The following is an 18,823-nucleotide window of genomic DNA, read 5'->3' as shown; positions in this document are numbered from 1 at the left end:
TGGTTTTTTTGTTAATGGTAGAGTGTTCAAACCACCAGAGCAGTAACAGCAGAAGGCCCCACCTTCACAAAAGATGAGAAAATTCTGCCTAGTGCTTGTAAGTGAGCCATGAAAATGGTTTCATTACCACACCCCTATCTCTCCCCATCATGGTGTTTAGCCTGGTCACGACTTGGAGTGATAAAGTGGAAAAATAATTCCTTCCACCTGGGAAATAGAAAACTACAGTGACATTGGCATTTCTGCAACCTGAAACTTAGCTAAATGTTTCGCCCTTAATGTATTTCATAGCAATGCCATAAGCAGGGCCCGCCTGCCTAATGCCCAGTACTCTCAGGTATTTGCTTAGGCTCATCGGCAGTTTGTCAGCACTAGTGTATATGTTGTGCATCCACACCCACTGGATTAGGTTGCTATTTAGATAAGCAAGCTGCATTTTTGCAGAGAGGGAAGGAAAATGTGCCATGTGCCAGCAGTAATGAGTTAATGAAATTAGAAAAATTCCAGTGCAGGAATCTAAAATGCTTAGATAAGTAGAATACGATGGGAATTACAAGGCAGCAAACACAGAACTGCTGTCCCATTCTGCCTACATATCTAGATATCCTGAATGGCTTTGGAAAATACTAAAAAATATGTCAAGTCAGAAAATATCTAGATAGAAGACTCTTTCCTAATTCTCTTCATTTTCCTGTGGGATAATTAATTTTGATGCACCCCACATTTCTTACTATCACTAAAGATGTTCAAAAGGACATTGGAGCTGTAGAGGCAGTGCACAGAGCCAGTTATGCCCTGCAAATTATTTTGTAATCCAAACCACTCCCTAACCCAATAGTCCTCTAGTTCTGGTTGAAAACTGTCAAGCAGCCATCCACAAGGCCGTGATAAAGCACTCCCAAAGAAGAGTGGGAAAGGCCAGAGCTAGTCAGGGAACCTACACATCCTTGTTGTGATTTAAATTAAGCACAATGACAATATCACACGACAGAAACTGAATGTTGACGAATTTGAGAGCCAAATGCTATGGATTTATCCTGCCCTTATTCCATCTCTTGAAACAGAATCAATAGAGCACGAAGGACAGTCTCATACAGTTTTTGACTGGTGATCACTTGCCAGCAAAGAACAGACTCTCAGTGAAATGTTCTGGGAAAAAAACACCATTTAAAATAAAGCATCTCAGCTACTAATTTCCACCCTATTTCAACCACAGTTTTCAAAAACACATTTATGCTTTCTTCATGCAAGGTAATCTTCCATTTATTCAGCAAACTAAACAACCAGTAAAGCTTTCTATAGCATTGCTTCTAGGATTTAAACAATTTAAGATTAAGGGCTTAACTCTAGAAAACCTATCAGTGTGCTCAACATAATACCAGGAATTTCAATAAATCAAAAAATAAAGAATATAGCATTAAAGATGTTATTACTATGACAGCTGTCAAGATGAATTGCATGAGAAGCATTTAAAAGATTTATATCTCAGTATCTCACCAGGTTAATTAAATGGATGCATGCATTCATTTAAGAGGATGAGGTGGGTTGCAGTGACATAAAATGAGAGGGCACAAGATTACGTTCTTTCAGCACTAACAAGAAAGGGTTGAGCAGATATCATTTCCGTATTCTGTAATAAGCATGATTCATCCATTGCCATTTTCAGCTCTCATTTTCTTTCTGGCCAAGAAAAGACTACGAACATTTATAGACTAACATAATCAAAGCTTTAACCTTTTCAGCATTTTCTGTTTGGATTGGCTGTCCATTTTTATCATGGGGTTCCAGGGCCATGCCACAGGGAGAAGAATCACCAGTAAATTACACCAAAGAATGCTGGAAAGGTCAAAGGATTACTCTCCCCTGTTTGCTTTTATGGGACATATGAAGCATTCATATTATGCAATAAAATTACTCAGAAAAAAGTTGATGAAAGACAAGCAGACAGAAAGCATGAATCTGCTGTCAGGACAGCATGGAAGAAAAGGATATATTACAATGTTATCATCAATAAAAAATAGATTATGACAATAGTGTTTGTGTGTCCTTAGTTCCTGCCCTGAAATCAAATCCTTCTGAATGTTTTAAGACCTATATCCAAGAAACACACAGCAAGGCAAGACTGAGGTTATTCAGCCTGAAGAAAACATTAGATCCAAAGCTCCTGTTTGTTGAGTAAGTTTCTAATCACTTTTTATTAGATATTATTACTACATACTATTATAAATTACATGATATGGATTATTATATGGTAAAGATGAGTTCCCTTAGCCACTAAGCCTCTTTCAGCAATGTTTTGCTACGTAGGCTGTTCATCAGCAAAAGGTATGCTTTGAGCACAGCAACAGCATCAGCTATGTCTGATGGACACATCTCTGTCCCTCAAGCTTAGGTCAGTGACAGGCAGTTCCAAGCATCTGGAGAAGCTGAACTCCAGGACCTGAGGAAATTTCACTGTTACTGTACACAGACCTAAAGGGTTATGTGGAGATTTTGAGGTTCAAAAACAAATTCCCATTTATATTCCAATAAAGACACCTCTGGCATCAACTACATGCAACTTCTGTAATCTAGTACATCATTATTAGTTAGCTGTTTCTCATGGTAAAATAGCTAGCTGGCAGCAGAAACCCAAACTGGAATTTCATTAGGTTTCAAACACTGAATTACAAATCCTCATCAGAGGCAGCAGCATCTGGTTTAAGAGGCCAATAAAGATAACATACCAAATTCATATGTATTCATTTAATACATTGCAATGTTCAGAAAAATGCACGCAATTAAATCCAACATCTGAATAAGTCTGAGAGAAAACTAATTGGAGGGAAGAATTTAATATACACAACCAAGTTTCCTACATTTTGCTCAATTTGATTTGTGGGATTTTTTTTTTATTTTTCTCTTATTGGTGTAAATCAAGGCACTGTTCAAGTAAGTTAAAGAATTTCAAGCCTATGTGTAAGACCTATATCAGGAACTCTGCTGTAAACAAAGGTGGAACACCAACTCCATTTTTGAAAGTAGAACTAGGAGCTTCTGAAATGTGCCTAAAGATCCCTTCCTCGCTGAGACCAATGCATTTCAGTCAGCATCTCTGCTGCTTGCCCATCTGTCCTAATCACAGTCCAGAGGGACCACTAAAAATCATTGGTTTTGTGCATGCTCCACCCCTTCCACCTGCACTTTTAAAAGGGATGATGGCTGTACACTCACAGGATGCCTCTGTGATCTGAACACAAGCCCATCAGACACAGAGAATGAATATCCTTATGAGGTTTTTATTACAATCACCTCTCTTGTTTCTCATGCACTCATTCTGCGGTCTATGCACAATGAAGTATTTTGCTAGAAATATTTTCTAACAGAACATTTCGGTGAATGAAAGCAGTTTTGTGAGATGAAGTGTCCCAAGTGAATGCTACTCCGTTTGGTCCTCCCTGGCATCATAGATGAAAGGAATGAAAGATCATTTATTTACCGATGTATTCCAGCTGATGGATATAAGGAATTATTAAAATCATCTTAACTTAGTGATAGCATTCAGACATCTAGGTTCACTCCACAGAGCACTGGTAACACTTCAAAATGTTCACGTGGCTCAAAGGAAAACTCTCAAGACAAAGTACTGTAAAAATACTTCCTCTGCCACCAGTAACACCTTCAGCAATCAGCAATGCACATTGTCTTATAAAGAAAGCCATTTGCATTAGAGGGAATATTTCAATGTCTGGGCTGCAGAATTTCTTTCTAATGAATCTGGGGCTTTGTGGATTGTAACCCGGTGTCTCAAGTTTCACCTTGCTGTACAGACACTCCCAGTGGGTCAGGGCCTATCCTTCCATTACAGGCAATAACTTTATAATGAAGGTGTCAGTTTAAGAACAGCCCAGACAAGAAACTGAATCAAGCTCATAATCCCTTTCTGTCTGATGGAAAATTAAATAAATAAAATAAAATAAAATAAAATAAAATAAAATAAAATAAAATAAAGGAAGATAACGTGCAGTGAAATACATGTCATCTGTCCATGACCTGGGAAGAGGATAACTGGGAAAGGGTTCAACTTCATCTATCTGCAAAATCTGAAAATAGCTCCTCCACCCTACCATGACTAAACTCTACCCTGGGAAACAAGAGGGGAAAGACAGTGCTGATCTCATCCAGTGCCAGCTAAACCAGAACTGAGCCCCTGGTTTGAAAGAACAGACTGTAGCATGGAAACAAAGCAAGAGCATGCAGTCTCATTAGACTGTGCAGCTCCATGTGCTACCTGCACAGGACTCCGCGCATATTTTTATCTGAAAAATTCTTCACATATCACTTACATTGATCTGTAAGTACCTTCACTGAGTCCTTGTACAGTCAGGCCAGCTATAACTGCAGCTATAGTTCTCTGGACTCTGCTGTCCACTGCTACAGACAAGACACATAAAAGAGATGTACTAGAGCTGAATTTGGAGGTACAACAACTAACTATTACTCCTGTGGGTGGACACAGAAATCCTTCAGCTAGTCTCTGCCTGTCCAGTCTTCGCAGAAGTCAGAAGTCTACTCTAATTTCAACCAACCTAACATCAGCCAAGGATGACACCCAACAGAATTCAGCTTCAGTGTTCCCAAACACACTTCAGTAACATCTCTCCTTCATGCTCACAGCAGAAAGGTGACAGGGTACAATTGAGATCTACCTCCTTCAGTTTCACTAAGATGTATCCCCTGGATACCAATAAGTATACATAAATTAAAATTTCAGGGGATTTCCCTAGCCAATACAAATTCACTTTATTCTGACACAACAGAGCATGTAGGACTGTGGGATATCAGGACCGTAAAATTAACAGGAACAGATACACACAGATTAAACTCCATCTTCATCTTATGGCCAAGAAAACTATTATGAAAACATTAAAAATGAAAGATGTTCTGTCTTCATCCATATTTCCTTAGATGGTGACAGAACACTGAACAGTGTCAGCATACCAAACAGCCATTCACCTCTTTTTCCTCTGCAATTCTAGAGTGAGCTCATCTCAAATACTGAATTCAGTTGTGGGCAAAAAGGACAGACAAAATTGATGGAATTCAGACAACAGCAGCAAAGATGATTAAAGTATTCACTTGGAGGGAAATGATTAACAAGGCCCTCCACAGTAGTTTCAAATAATGACAAAGAGGAGACTAAAATGAGAAGGAATGACCACCTATGCAAGTTTGAGGGACATATACAAACACTAGGGACAGTGAAGAACTGATTAGGTTATCAACAACAGGCTGAAAAGAAATAAAGAAGGGGAAATGATGCTGAGTATCTGAAGAAATTACCTGAAGTGAAATCCAATACAGATTGATTCCCAGATTTATATGACACTTGTCATATAAAAAAATTAGGCAGGATGAAGTACAGTAAAATACACTGAAAGTGAGTGATGACTTATTGGAAGACTGATAGGGAGGAAAAGACCCTTCTCTCCCTTTCAGTGTCCCTCTTTATAAATTGTGGTGGTTGATTCACATTAAACACAATAAGAGTGGAAGTTTTTTGCTTTGGCTGGGGGAAGAGCCAGTCCGTCCTTCCTCCCATGCAGTCAGCTGCCAGCAGTGCTTACTCCCCTTTCGCAGAGTGAAGACTCACTGTCACACACTGATTCCTAATTTTTCCATCTGCCAGAAACATAATAAAAATGTAAATTAAAAAACATTCACGAATTTCCTGCTTAAAAGGTTCATAATTCTGCTATGTTTTATGACATTCTACCAGTCTCTAACTCATCTGCACTCAGTTCTACCAAGTGAAATGGGAAAGAACATATAGTCTGCCATCACAGATAATAATTTGACACTTTGGGATTATGGATACACCACTGTCCAGATAATATTAGACAGGGGCATACTATTAAAATTCTCCAGTCTCTCTCCCTCACATCCGTGCATTTAAAATGCAAAGAAAAATCATTAAACTACCAGAAGTGGCACAAAAGAAAAAAAAAATAAATACAGACCTTTCAGAAGTTCATCATCCACTAAAACCAGAGATGCTTTGCTGTCTACTGAAAGCAAAGGTAAGTTGGGTTGGCACAAGATTATTCATCTACTTTTTCTTACAGAGTTCATCTTAGCACCTTAAATAGGATTTTTTTCCCCCTAGATTATTTCTTGGAAGTAATACCATGCAGATTTAGGTAAAACTTTTAAGATTATAGTTTATGCACCTCCCATCTTGGAATAACCAAAGTTATCCAGTACTACTGTTCAGCTTGAATTTCAGCTGAAATAATTTTTAGTGAGGAAAGGGAAAGTGTGATACATGTGTGTGTCCTAAAGTATCCTCTTAGAATTTAAAAGTGCATTTTGAGACTAAATATAGCCTTTTGAAGTATTTTGGTTTGCGTAAGATTTATGGGGGGTGTGTGGGAGGGGGGAACAGTTTCGGACATAAGCAAGCAAGAATGTACTTGGTTCATTTCAGATAAGCCTTAAGTGTTTTCCCACACTTTGAATTGAATCCCTGCTCCCGAGTGGGCGGTTTTGGTTCATTCACAAACTTCTGCTGTCTCAGTTTCTCCACTATACTGTGAAGGTAATAATATATAGTATATATAAGTGCCATTTACAGAATAATTTCTCTTTGTCAAAGACTTGAATAGTGAAACTTTCTATTAGCATTGCTGCTCTATCATTACTCTATCTACCGGATGTGTACATCACTATGTACCTAAAGTGGGGCATGATTCTTTCTCCAAATTCTGCACAGTACAGCAGAAGATGCTCAGTTCTCATTCACCTCTTTGCTATTCTGTCAAGATTAACCTGATTGTGGAAATGCAAATAGAACAGAATTAAACCCAACAAAGGGCCAGAGACGATTCTGCCAACAACCAACCAAAAGCAGGCACACGGGCAATGAGCCAGATATCTTCTACTCCCTCCACGGATCCAAACCTCATTCCCCGGCAGGCCAAAGCAGGAAGCATTAAAGCAGCACTTTGTTTTTTTATTTAGAACTGGACCCTTTTTTCTGTAATAGTGGGGGTCTTGAGCAGGATGCTGGCTGCAGCCAACAGAAAGGTTCCGTTCACCTTTGATTTTCCCTGTTGGCTCACTGTGATGTTAGCAGGAGCTCTTAGAGACAAGAGAACCTCTGAGTGGGACTCTGAGAAGGGAGAGAGGAACAAAAGGGGAAAGCAAGGTGGGGTCTTCATGGGACTTCTTGCCCAAGGGTGTGACCTAACGCCACAAGAATGTGCCTTATCCTTCCTGTTGTCTTGGGTGAAGATCCTTTGAGTTAAATCTTAACCTTCGGTTTGCCTCACACTGGGGTAAGCCACCCCATCTCAGTTGAGTAAGATAGCAGCTAGGGGGATGTAGCCTCCCACTGCTACTGGTTAAGTTAGACACCTCGACAAGGGAGGTCTCAGATATGCTCCCCAGACTTATAAGCTCTTGAACTGTGCATCCAAGCTCAAGTTCCCCCTGTAACACACAGGATCCCAGCCTGGAGTTCAGGTAGAGAGGAATAAGTAAACAGGTAAAGGATAACTTGCTTCCACAAGAGGCAATAACCAGTAGGTGAAAGTGAGACGTTAGTGCTTTACTAGGGAGACAGGATCCATTAATGCCTGCCACGAGTAAGGAAAATACTACTTAGTATTTGTGGTATATGTCTGCCTCTGCATTGCCATGCTGCCCATGGCTGTGTACCTCAGGGACCATTCGTTTCTCAGGGCTGTGCCAAAAATTATCATCTCATTGATAAATTTTTATGAATGTCTGTTTAAAGTGTCTTCTTGTGACAGGGGAATTTTGTAGTGAAGGAGCAGAAAAGCAATTCACTTAAAGATTTGTAAATAGAAATGACAGAACTAGTTTCCTATGAACACTGTGATGTATTCCCAATCAATAATACTATGACAGAATTGCAGCTTAATGGAAGGAAGTTACTAGTTTTAGGAAAGGCACATAATTAAATACAAGTGTACAGATTCTCAAGCAGACAACAGCCAACCCAAACTCTGTAGATTGTGCTACCATTGTCTCTTCTGTTCATTTGGTGCTGTCTTTCATTTAAATGCGCAACCTCAAAATAAAGATGAAGCTCTTAGTTTCAAATGTTAGGGCTAACAGCCAGTGATATAACACATAACAGAGCTGTTTATTAAAAATAGGCCAGGTTTTACTTTAATACTTTCCTGCAATTCCAGCAGATGTTAAGAATCCTTAATGATTTAGCTGAATTTTTTAGTAATTTCTAAATGTTTCTCATGTTTAGCTGCAAACAGGACCTATGCCTTTTGCCACTAGCATAATACGGAGATTGGATAGATCTAATTATTAGTAATTGGGATTTTAGCCTTTCACCTCTGGATCAGTGTTTCAAACTCAGGCCAGGTTGGTATTCAATAAAAGTAATTTTCATCAGCTGCCTGTTCATTGACCTCTATGAAATATTACAAGTTGGTAGTGGACAGGTGTCCATATAATTAAAATACACTTCAGAAGCACAGTTGGCACCCTGGAATTTCCTTACTACAAATTTATAATCTAGTCCCCCCCAGCTCATAAATGAAAACTATTCAGGAGCACTGAGATGTCATTTAAAAACCAGGAGGATAGTGTGCTCTTTGTTAATTCCACAAACAAAGTACCTGTGTTTCTAGAGCAGTTTTGAATTCCCAGACAAATGCTTTTGTGCACTGCAAAGATAATTATTCATCCTAATAAAACTCACAAATAAGAGAAATACCAACATTAAAAAACCTAGAGCCCTGTAAGTTATACTGTAAACCCTCACAGCCAGCACTATGCATGGTCTTCACAGTACAGAGAATATATATCCACAAAGTATCAGCAAAGCAGAATCACACAGGACGTCCCACATATCCATGAATTTGCATTAATTGAGACAATATTTCCCAAAGATCCACACAAAACTTAAGTATTTTTGGCAACAAAATACAAAAAGGATTTTGATAGAAGGCATGCCCAACCTCAACATGAGGTGGTTTCTCTGAGTAGGAATCCAGGCAACAGTTTTATGTTTGAGTAGGATTTGGGGGATGAGCAGGGGGAATAGCACAATATTTAATGGCTTTTGAATAATCAAACCCATAATTCAAGCCTCAAGCCTTTAATTAGTTTCTCTTCTTTAACCCATTCAGAGGTTTTTTTGGAGAATGTGTGAGAAAATGTTCTCCATTGACTTTGCTTTCTTCTTGTACTAATTTTGAACTAAGCAAGGCAGAGCACTTCAGGCTGAAGCCCTATGACAGATGCAGGTTCGTAGAACTGTGGGACATTCAGAGACTATCATGGAAATCTTTGTGAACTTGCCAACTACTCATATCTGTGTCAGTGAAAGAAGAAAAGTTATACGGAATCCAAACAACAGGGGAGGACATTTAAGTAAATCCCGAGCAGTGATAATACATGTGCAAGATGTTTCACCTCTCTGAAAAGAAACATTACTTTGTCTGACCTAGTTCAAGATGCTAAAAGATTTATAAGAACATAAAACAACAGTTAAGCTTGGCACTGTTGTGCTGTAGGACGACTATGGATCCACCTGAGAAAAGAGCCCTCATCTCCATGTGGGAACACAACAGAGTTTAGTTAGCTCAAACATCAAGTAACCTTGATTTCATGAGGTGAAAAAAAGAACCACATCAAGAAAAACCCCAAGGAAAGCCAAAGTCTTCTGATTGCTGTTTCAGATCGTACTAGGAAAATACTATTAGGTATTCTCTTCTACTAGGAATTTTCTTCTTAAACTGGTTTTCTCAGCCACTAATTCCCTCTGCAAGGGACAACTGAAATATATGGACAAAAATCACTGCTACATAAGTCTCAGCATTTACCCCTCCAGTATCTAACCTACATGCACTAAAATTAGTCTGCTTTTTACATACATTTCAGATAGAATGGTTAAAAGGAAGAGGAAAAACAGGAATATGTGGAATTAAAGCAACAATTAACACACCCATTTTTAACACTTTCTGTCACATTGTCCAGAAGAAGATCTATAACCTGCTCAAACTGAACCACAAAACCAAAAAGTTAAAACCTGAAGACTGCCTCTGTTAACAACTTGCAGATGCAGGAGACTCATCCAAAAAGACCTCACAAATCAGCAATGAGGGGAAGAGAGAGCAAATCATGCAGAAACTATTTAATCAATGAGTTAAGACAATTATAACATCTGTTAATCTTTTGTGTAGGTTATAATTAGATGCTGTGGAGGAGTAGCCTTTAAGGGGGAGGCAGGGAATCCTTTAACATCTGCTAGGAGGGCAAACACTGTGCAATAAATGACTTTAAATGCAATCAGCAAAATGAGAGCTGTGCAGAGTTCACAAAAGGCCTCTTTAAAAGATTGAGGATAACAAAATATTTTGCCAAAGGTCAACTCCTGCAGCACCAGAGCCTGAATAATGACTGCTAGTTTAGAGGCCACAACAAAACAAAACATGATCGTACCTCTGAAAAACAGTTCTTTTCTCATTTGTTTCATTATAGCAAAGCTACATGCTGTTGCTGTGTATCACGTCAGTTTAATGAGTTATTAGGGCTGTAGCGATCAACCTTGAACAGTTTAGAATAAACAGGTAGGTGTGATGTATTTTAAAGACCAGAATTCAGTCTAATTAGACTGACACAGAACTGTGTTGTACTGTAAAAGTGATGCGATTCTGATTTTAAATAATCAATCATTTAGTAGCTTCTAAAAAAAATCCAATAATTTACTCATTTTGTCCTTGAAAACAACCATATGCTTTCAGCTGTTACTCCGGGAAAATGTGAGAACAAGGAGGAGTTATTTTATCCAGTTTAACACAGCCCTCTACTGGCAAAATAACCCCCCAAAATCTTATCACTATGAACCATTTTGTCAGATCATTTCAGAGTAGCTGAAAAGATCCTACATTTTACAGTAAAGTTACACCAAATCTTAGAAGATAGCAGTGTAGATCAGAGCTTTAGGAATCTAAATAAATCAAGCCACCACTTAATCTCTCTGGAGTTCCCTTGCTGACAGCACTACTTCCTTTTACCCAGCAGATGCAGATCTGAACATCACCAAAGCACTAAGGAAAAAGCCAAGTGCTCATATCTGGTGGAGTAAGTCATTTTAGACACAAATGCAGTCCTTTTACTTGTACAAGTTGTGCTGCATTCCTAAAAGAGTGACACACTGATTCCCAGCAGGATCAATGCACACATGATTTTAGTTTGCACAATTAGGTAATACTACAGGCAAAGCAAGCACAATACAGCCCAGTTGAAAAAAGAATACTATTGAAAATAAAAATGCTAACTACCACCAAAAAGCAACTTCATTGCAAAAGAATTCCTGCTTCCTTTTCTCCACCATTACTGAAAATCCACAACTGTGATTCAACACAGCTTCAATCAAGTGAAGCAGACAATGAAATTCGACTCTGTTGTTACATGCAGTAATTAACTCTTCCTATTTGTATTATGTCCGAGCAACAAAGAAACAAAAGGATATGGTAAACTGTTGAATTTAACAATTTAGATAACGATGAATTATAATAATCAATTAGCACTGTCAAAGGAAATAAATTGTGACATGCATTTGATTCTGCACAGACCCATTATGTGCACACACTATTCAAAGCTAGTTTGGCTGTGGAAAAGTGTTGTCCTGGGGAAAGCTTATCAAACATTCAGGTTAATAGTAGCATTTGTTCTTGCTGTGTGTCATTACTAATAGTCCATATTTCAGCAACATAATTTTTAGCCATTCCTTTACAATCCAACCTGCTTTTCAGGGTCTGCATCATTCATAGCCCACAGACAATGTTACTGCCAGCTTCCAGAAGCCATTGCTGCTGAACAAACCATGTTTATCTGGTTCACCTGAATGTAAGTCAGTGGAATCATAAAAAATTCCCGAGTATTTTTCACATAATAGCTATCTAATTTTCCATCCCCCAAACATCATGACTAATTTATGTAACCATCAGGGAATACCTAACGTAATTCAGGTTTCTGCATGCTACATGAGTGGTATCATTAGACAGTACAGAACAAACTATTACAAGTGTTAATGGTTCATGTTGTGTTTACATTGTACATTTATCCTATTTTAGTAATAAACCTGTATATGACATGTTACAACTTCTGGCGGTGTTCTGGCAGCTTTGGCATAGATTGTTCTTAAGCATAGCTCCAATCCTGCCAGCAGCTGAACACGTGCGGAACTACACAGGAGCTGCAGAGCATCACACCGTATTTGGCCCTGGCTGAAACATGCTAAGCTACTCAGCCAACTGTGCTTCCCTTCGGCGCCTTTGTTTGGGGGCTTTTATCCCACCCTCAGTCCCACTTGTCAGATGCTGACAGGCTGGAGTCTGCACTTATTCCATTTCTTTTCAGATGGTGAGAAAGCCAAAAGAATTGACATTCTGTTGGCAATTGTCCCCTTTAATGCCATCCCAGAATGTTATCAGATTATATGCGGTATCCTAGGGCAGATTTCTCAGATCCAGGGAAAATCCAATCAGGGGATCCCTCTGCTGAAAAGTGAGCTCACTCTGTATCCTAATTTGCTACATTGGAATATATGGAAGAAAATGTAAATGTGAGAAGGGAAATATAACAGAGGAAAATGAATGAAAAAAAAAATGCCCCCAGGCTCATAAGGTTTTGAGAGTCTGCTTCTGCCTGCTCTGGAGGTAATTAGCTGAAGATTTGCTCTTGACTGAAGTGGAATGAATTGTACTTCACATTTACTGGGGCAGGATTTCTAATTGTTTAAATCTAAGCTTCTAAACACTTAGACACAACTCATGCACAAGAACAATAGCAGGGAAGTTCATAAGGTTTTCTCAAATTCACATTTGTAAGATTAGGACTTGCCTTTAAAATTAATTCAAGTAAGAAAGAAAAGTGGGACATGAGCTTTTTTTAAATTTTAACTTATGATTTTTCAGGTATTCGCCAACATGATACCTGAGTATTTTGCAAGTGTAAAGACCCTTATCAATTCACTGCCACAAGGTGACAGAGGAAAGGAAGGACTGGCCCACAGGAGTCATCATGGAAGAGGTGAAACCACCTAACCTTAAACCCATTCCTTCTCCTCAGGGCAAGGCTCCATCACAGTTCTCTGGTCTTCCCTCTTGTATTTAATGGACGCTTCCAAGATACAAAAAGGTCTTTCAAAGAACATAAATATTTGTTTATATTATTTCTGAAGAAGAAGGATTACCAACTAAAGAATAAAGCTCTATGCTCTTATTTAAGACCCTAAAACCTTTGCCATTTGCATGGCACTAATGCAGAGCTAAATTTAGGGTTGTTTTGTTTTTTTTATTTCCCAGGATAATATGCTTTAATTCCAAAGACAGAACAACAGCTCCCAAATTGCACAATATCTTGGCATGCCAAGCTACATTAGAGCATCAAAAGAAGAGACAGACAGGTTTTGATCTCCTGCAGAAACAGGGTCACTTGAGAGGGGCATCCATGGTTGTAGCCACTCAAACCTTAATAGGAAGCCCCAAAAATCCGTTCCTGTGTAGGACTGAGAGGCCTTGTAAACAAAGTCAGTAGCAAGAAAAGCAAAACTAAATCAATAGTGCTAACAACTCAAGAGGAATCCCCCAATTCCTATCTGATTGATTTATACTGACTTACCCTCATATAAGTGCCAATCAGTTTTCTGATTTCATTCTTCAGAAATGCGCTTTATTTCCTCAAAGACAGATCATTAAATAGAGGTAAACAGTAATAAAAGAGTTCCTCATACACAGTACTGTGATCAGGTTACTCCCTGGAAAAGTCACCACAACTGAAATTGCAGTAATTTAGAATGGGCTTCTGGTGAAGGATTGAAATGAGAAGCAGGAGATATGGGGTTTGTTATCAGCTTTTAAGGTGGGTAAATGAAGTTTAAATAAATCAAATCTATGGGCCTGTTTCCCCTGTGTAAAATGGGAGTAAGTCCATGACAATCACAGCTAGTTGTCTTGAAAATTAGTTAATCAGTGGTCAGAAACATAGTTCTGTCCCACAGGCAGCTGGCAGTATAGAAAGTTTTTCACAGCACTTACCAGTGTAATAGTGTTTCTGCACTGATGTTTCAGAATGTGTTGTACTTCTAACAAACACTCAAACTAAAAAAATACTGTTTCTCACATAACTGACAACTCATTTTATCCAAAACGCATCAGATTTCAAAGCACTGTATGATTTGCTCTTTTAAACTCCAGAATTTGAACGGGGGCTAAAAGTAAAAATAGTCAAATTTTGCTTTAAATCAATGCTTGCATTAAGGAGCAAAACAATTTTTAATGAAAACTGTACTAAAACAAAGAAGGAAATTATATTAAAAATACAAATTAACTTTGAATATTCAGATAAATACCATGAAATGATAAAAGAACAATCTTAAGACAGACTAGTTTTTGCTCAGTTAATGACAGTGCTCAAGAGATTTTTAAGAATCTTAAGAGTTTCATCATTTAAATTAAGAGAGAGCCCCTTCAGTGTAGCCTCATGCAAACAAAAGCCAGAATTAAGTTTTCATTTGTCCTTTACTCTGTTGCTGAACCACACTTAGATGCATGGCTGCAATTACTCTTAACAACTACATACTTGCTGCTCTAATTAAAGCAAAACTACAAATAGCAATGCTGACACACTCCTAGAGAAAATAAGCTTTACAGAGATGATAAAAACACCAAAACAGCAAAAGTCTTACTTGCAGCAGTTCAGTCAAAACATGCCAGCTCTGGAGAATTCAGAACCGTAAGAAGTCTTTGCAGTCCAGAAATTCTCTTGAGTTTATCCAGTGTTTATTTAACAAGCTTTAAAAGTCTGTGGTTAGAAGAACAGAGTTAGCTTTCTACACCATCCACAGCACTACTGAAGTCCTTCAGTAACAGCGGACATGAAGTTTGCTGATAGTTGGGTTTGCTGCTGCTATGTAGTTGCTCAGTACTTGTAAATACAAGCTCTGTGGACAAAGTCCCAAATGACATCACAGGCAGCTGCTTATTGTTGAGTCTTTATTAACCGACTGTCAAAAAAGAAAAGGAAAGAGGAAAGAAAAGCCCAAACTATCTTCCCTGCAGCACAATTTGCATCTTAGGAGGAGTTTCAGTGCTTCACACATAAATACTTCTGTTTACCCAACTGATGTTTTCTTAGAATGAATAAACAGTGCTTGCAGGGAAAGCAGAAAAAGAACAACTTAAACAGCTCCAACATGGAAAGAGCACAGGGAAAAAAAGAAAAAATAAAAATGGCATCAGTGCCTTTTCCAAAATTTACCCCTCAATTCTCCTCATTCGCCTGTTCATTTAAATACACATAACTAGGGGTGCAAATCCGCATGGATTTTAAAGCATAGAACAGAGAACTTTGGTAAACAGAAAGTTTCAACTCATTCCTAATTTTAAAACCTACAGAATTACAAACTTTTGTAACTTAAATTTATAAGATTTAAGACAGCTCTACTTCAGTTACAATGCATTTTGAAGAAAATTCTCTTACTTTCAAAAAATAAAAATACAAGACAGCAAGAAACAGCATCAAACATAGTTATTCACTAGGTGCTAAGGGCATTTACTGACCTTTCCTTCTTGGGCATGGAGGTCCAAGACCAAGCAGTGCTTTGGAGCCAAAACAGGCATTTGGTTCCCAGCCAGGCACGGAGTACTCACCTGAGAACTAGTCCAGCTACTAATCTGAATCTATCAGTCACTGAGAATTCCTGCTGAAAGAGAGGGGCTGAGACTCTGTGCCTTGATTTCTCATAAGTCAGTCCTTTCAGATAAGAACTTCAGATGCTGTAGAGGCACCACTAAGAGTTGGGACAGGTTGAGCTCTGTTATCTGTGCACACTTCCACATGAACAGCTTCAGTATTGAGAAACACCTGGCTACTCATATCCAAATACTGCATGTCCCACAAACACCAGAACAACCAAAACTCAGTGATGAGCTGAAGCCAAGTTTTTACCATGATTTAATTGCTTCATATAGAAGCAACGACCCCCACTCAATAAATGCCTGTATTTATAGACAGCAAATCAATTTTGGTTCAGATCCTCAGCTGATGTAAATCAAGCTAGATGCAATGACACACCAGAACAGTAACAGTCAGCATCAACTAAAATCTTACTTTTGCCTGCAACAGTGCCATTTAAAAAACCTGTGTGACCTAAATGACAGATTCTCCTGGTGCTTGCCCTGAGTGGCAGCAATACCATGCTGACACAGTGTCCCTGAACTTGCTGGAACTGCTTACATAGGCAATCACTACCTCTGCTGCTTGCTACTTCTAAAACATAAGTTGGTGCTTTTGAAGGAGATTTGTTATAAATCCCCCTACATTTATTCCTGTGGCTAATCAGCTTGTAGCACACAAGAAACATCACGCTGTGTAACAACAAGTTATATTTATCACCCTGACTCAAACATACAGGTTTGTGTTCCTCTTCCATTGCAAGATATAAACCCACCAAGGGTTTATATCTTGCTCATGGAGAGCTTACTAGTTTGATCCAGGAAGTCTTCAAAATACTTTGAAGATGAACTGGGCTATGGGAGTAATAAGTACTAACACATCATATTCAATAACACGAATTTCCAAACATACAGCTTTCGCTCCAGCTTTGCAAGTGCCATAGTGTAGATACTCCATTTAAGCAAACGCAAAAGAGGCTGTGTGCTCACACATACAGCTCCATAAAGCTTCAGCTCGTTCCAGCTGAACAAGCCCACACATAAGATCTGCAGAAGAGTCAGATTTTGTTGAAACCTGATGCTGATTTACAGTGTGCTTCCTCAGACCAAGGGTAAGATTAATTTTTTTACCCGCCTTTAGAAGTATTTATAAAATTGCAAAACACAGGTTACACTCCAGCTCTATTGAAAACTGTTTTTCTCCATGACAGTAATGCAGACACACAGGTAGAAGAAACAAGAGTGTATAGATTCATAAAATAAGACAAAAACTGATTTACGTGAAAAAGCAAAATGTTTAATGAAACAAAAAAGTACAAGCCTTAAGGCTTGAGGGTGGTGAGGCGTTGGAACAGGTTGCCCAGACAGGTTGTGGCTGCCCCATCCCTGGAAGTGTTCAAGGCCAGGTTGGACAGGGCTTTGAGCAACCTGGTCTAGTGGAAGGTGTCCCTGCCCATGGCAGGGGCTCAGAACTGGATGATCTTTAAGATACCTTTCAACCCAAACCGTTCTATGATTCTACAATGATTCTATGAAAAATGCTGTCTGTTCCCAGGAAGAATTTGTATTATTCAGTAAAATTTAGCACTCTAAACTTTCTAGAGAATGTTAATGCATGTCCAGGCTAAGCACACCTAGGTGAGCAAGAGCAGGATAGCAGACACACTGCTCACATCTCTCTGGTCAGGCAGCACTGTAGATGAAGTGATTTCAACTGGTCAAAAGCAATTTTTTGCAAATTTCCATCTAAGCAAGTTCTACCTCGATCCTTTTAGAACTGGTGGATCTTGTAGAAATAAACATGCAATTAAATAAGTATTGAGATTCGCAGGTTTAACCAGCAAGTTATTCTTTCCAAGGGGAGAATTCCCATGAGGGTAGGCAAAGAGATTTGGCATTCTTCAAATTACAGCCCTTATTAAGGGAGTGCCCATTAGCTCACCCTGTCAGTGCATTTATCCATCTAATTTCTGTTCTAAGTCACCATACAATATAGCTACTGGCTCTGCAGATACAGCTTATTTCTGGAAGGAATGTCACAGCTTTTGTTAGAGCAAAATTCACAACAGAATTCAGTCATTGCCTAGCTATAGGTCGAGTGAAAAGATAAAGATGTTCAAGTCATGAGCTGCAGTAGTTGCTCCCAGACTGATGCACAGTAGGCTGACCTGAGTTACCCATCCTAAAAAATAAATTCACCTTCATACCGCTTCCTCTCCAATGGGAAGACAGGTAAGATGAGACATAACAAACTGATCTAAGTACAGAAAGATATTAGTAAAGCATGTCAATTAACCTACTGCAGTATAGCCAGGGTCAATTAAAGACCCCATATCTCATACTAACACAAAATCCATACTATCTTCAGGTTCACTGGCCATGTTTGATTTTTCTTTATTATTAACTTAGAAAGTTCCTCCTCATTGAAGAAGCAAAAACAAAGGTCTGATCTTCTCAGAAAACACATAACTGGATGGAATTAAGTCACCTATACTGCAAAGAACTTTTCCTGAAGCACTGCAGAAGTCCCTGCAGTCACACATGCTCTATGTATGTGATAGCTTCTTCCCAGTACAAGACCCAAGGCCCTCTGGGTCCACTCTCTCATTACAGACCCATAAAGCTGTGGCACAAGGTGATCAGCCTCACAGCCTGACAAGTTGAAAGGGAGGTGGTAAGGGGTAAGAGTATTTGCCCTGAGGAATGTCTAATTCTTCTGCAAGGCCAGGGTGATTCAGTACAGCTTTAGATGGTGAACCTGCAGGCCACATAAAAGCTTTGTTTTACCCTCTGATACTACTCCTGGGACAAGGACAGACAAGCTGGCAGGGTGAAGAGCAGTTTAGTCTAGAGGGACTAAATTATAGGACATTAAAATACAAAAATATTTATTTGAAAAGAATAGCACAGCACAGAGTAGAATAGAACCTTTAGCTGTTGTATCTGTAGCCCACAATAAATACTCAGATCAGTGAAGGGTAAATTTAAAAAATAGTAAAATAAATCATAGGCTGCAGAATTCACTCTCCTTGGAGCTGCACATGGTTAGGAGTCTTGAACTGGTTCCTAAAATATCACAGAAATTTCTCCTGAATGACACCAGGGTACTAAAG

The 18,823-nt window shown here is 38.8% G+C and overlaps 1 protein-coding gene across 1 annotated transcript in view; it reads right to left on the bottom strand.

The window, feature by feature from the left end:
• The window catches only part of NCKAP5 (NCK associated protein 5), a 405,798-nt gene extending 390,896 nt beyond the window's left edge, over positions 1-14,902 (bottom strand). Inside the window, exon 1 of the mRNA XM_065671334.1 lies at positions 14,723-14,902. The gene's annotated coding sequence lies outside the window, so the exon portion shown is untranslated. The remainder of the gene's footprint in view (positions 1-14,722) is intronic.
• Positions 14,903-18,823: the final 3,921 nt, after the last annotated feature.

This window comes from Lathamus discolor, chromosome 3, assembly GCF_037157495.1.
Source record: "Lathamus discolor isolate bLatDis1 chromosome 3, bLatDis1.hap1, whole genome shotgun sequence".
Lineage (NCBI taxonomy): Eukaryota > Metazoa > Chordata > Aves > Psittaciformes > Psittacidae > Lathamus > Lathamus discolor.
Note: the sequence above shows the minus strand (reverse complement) of the source record. Positions and strands in the feature narration are given on the sequence as shown.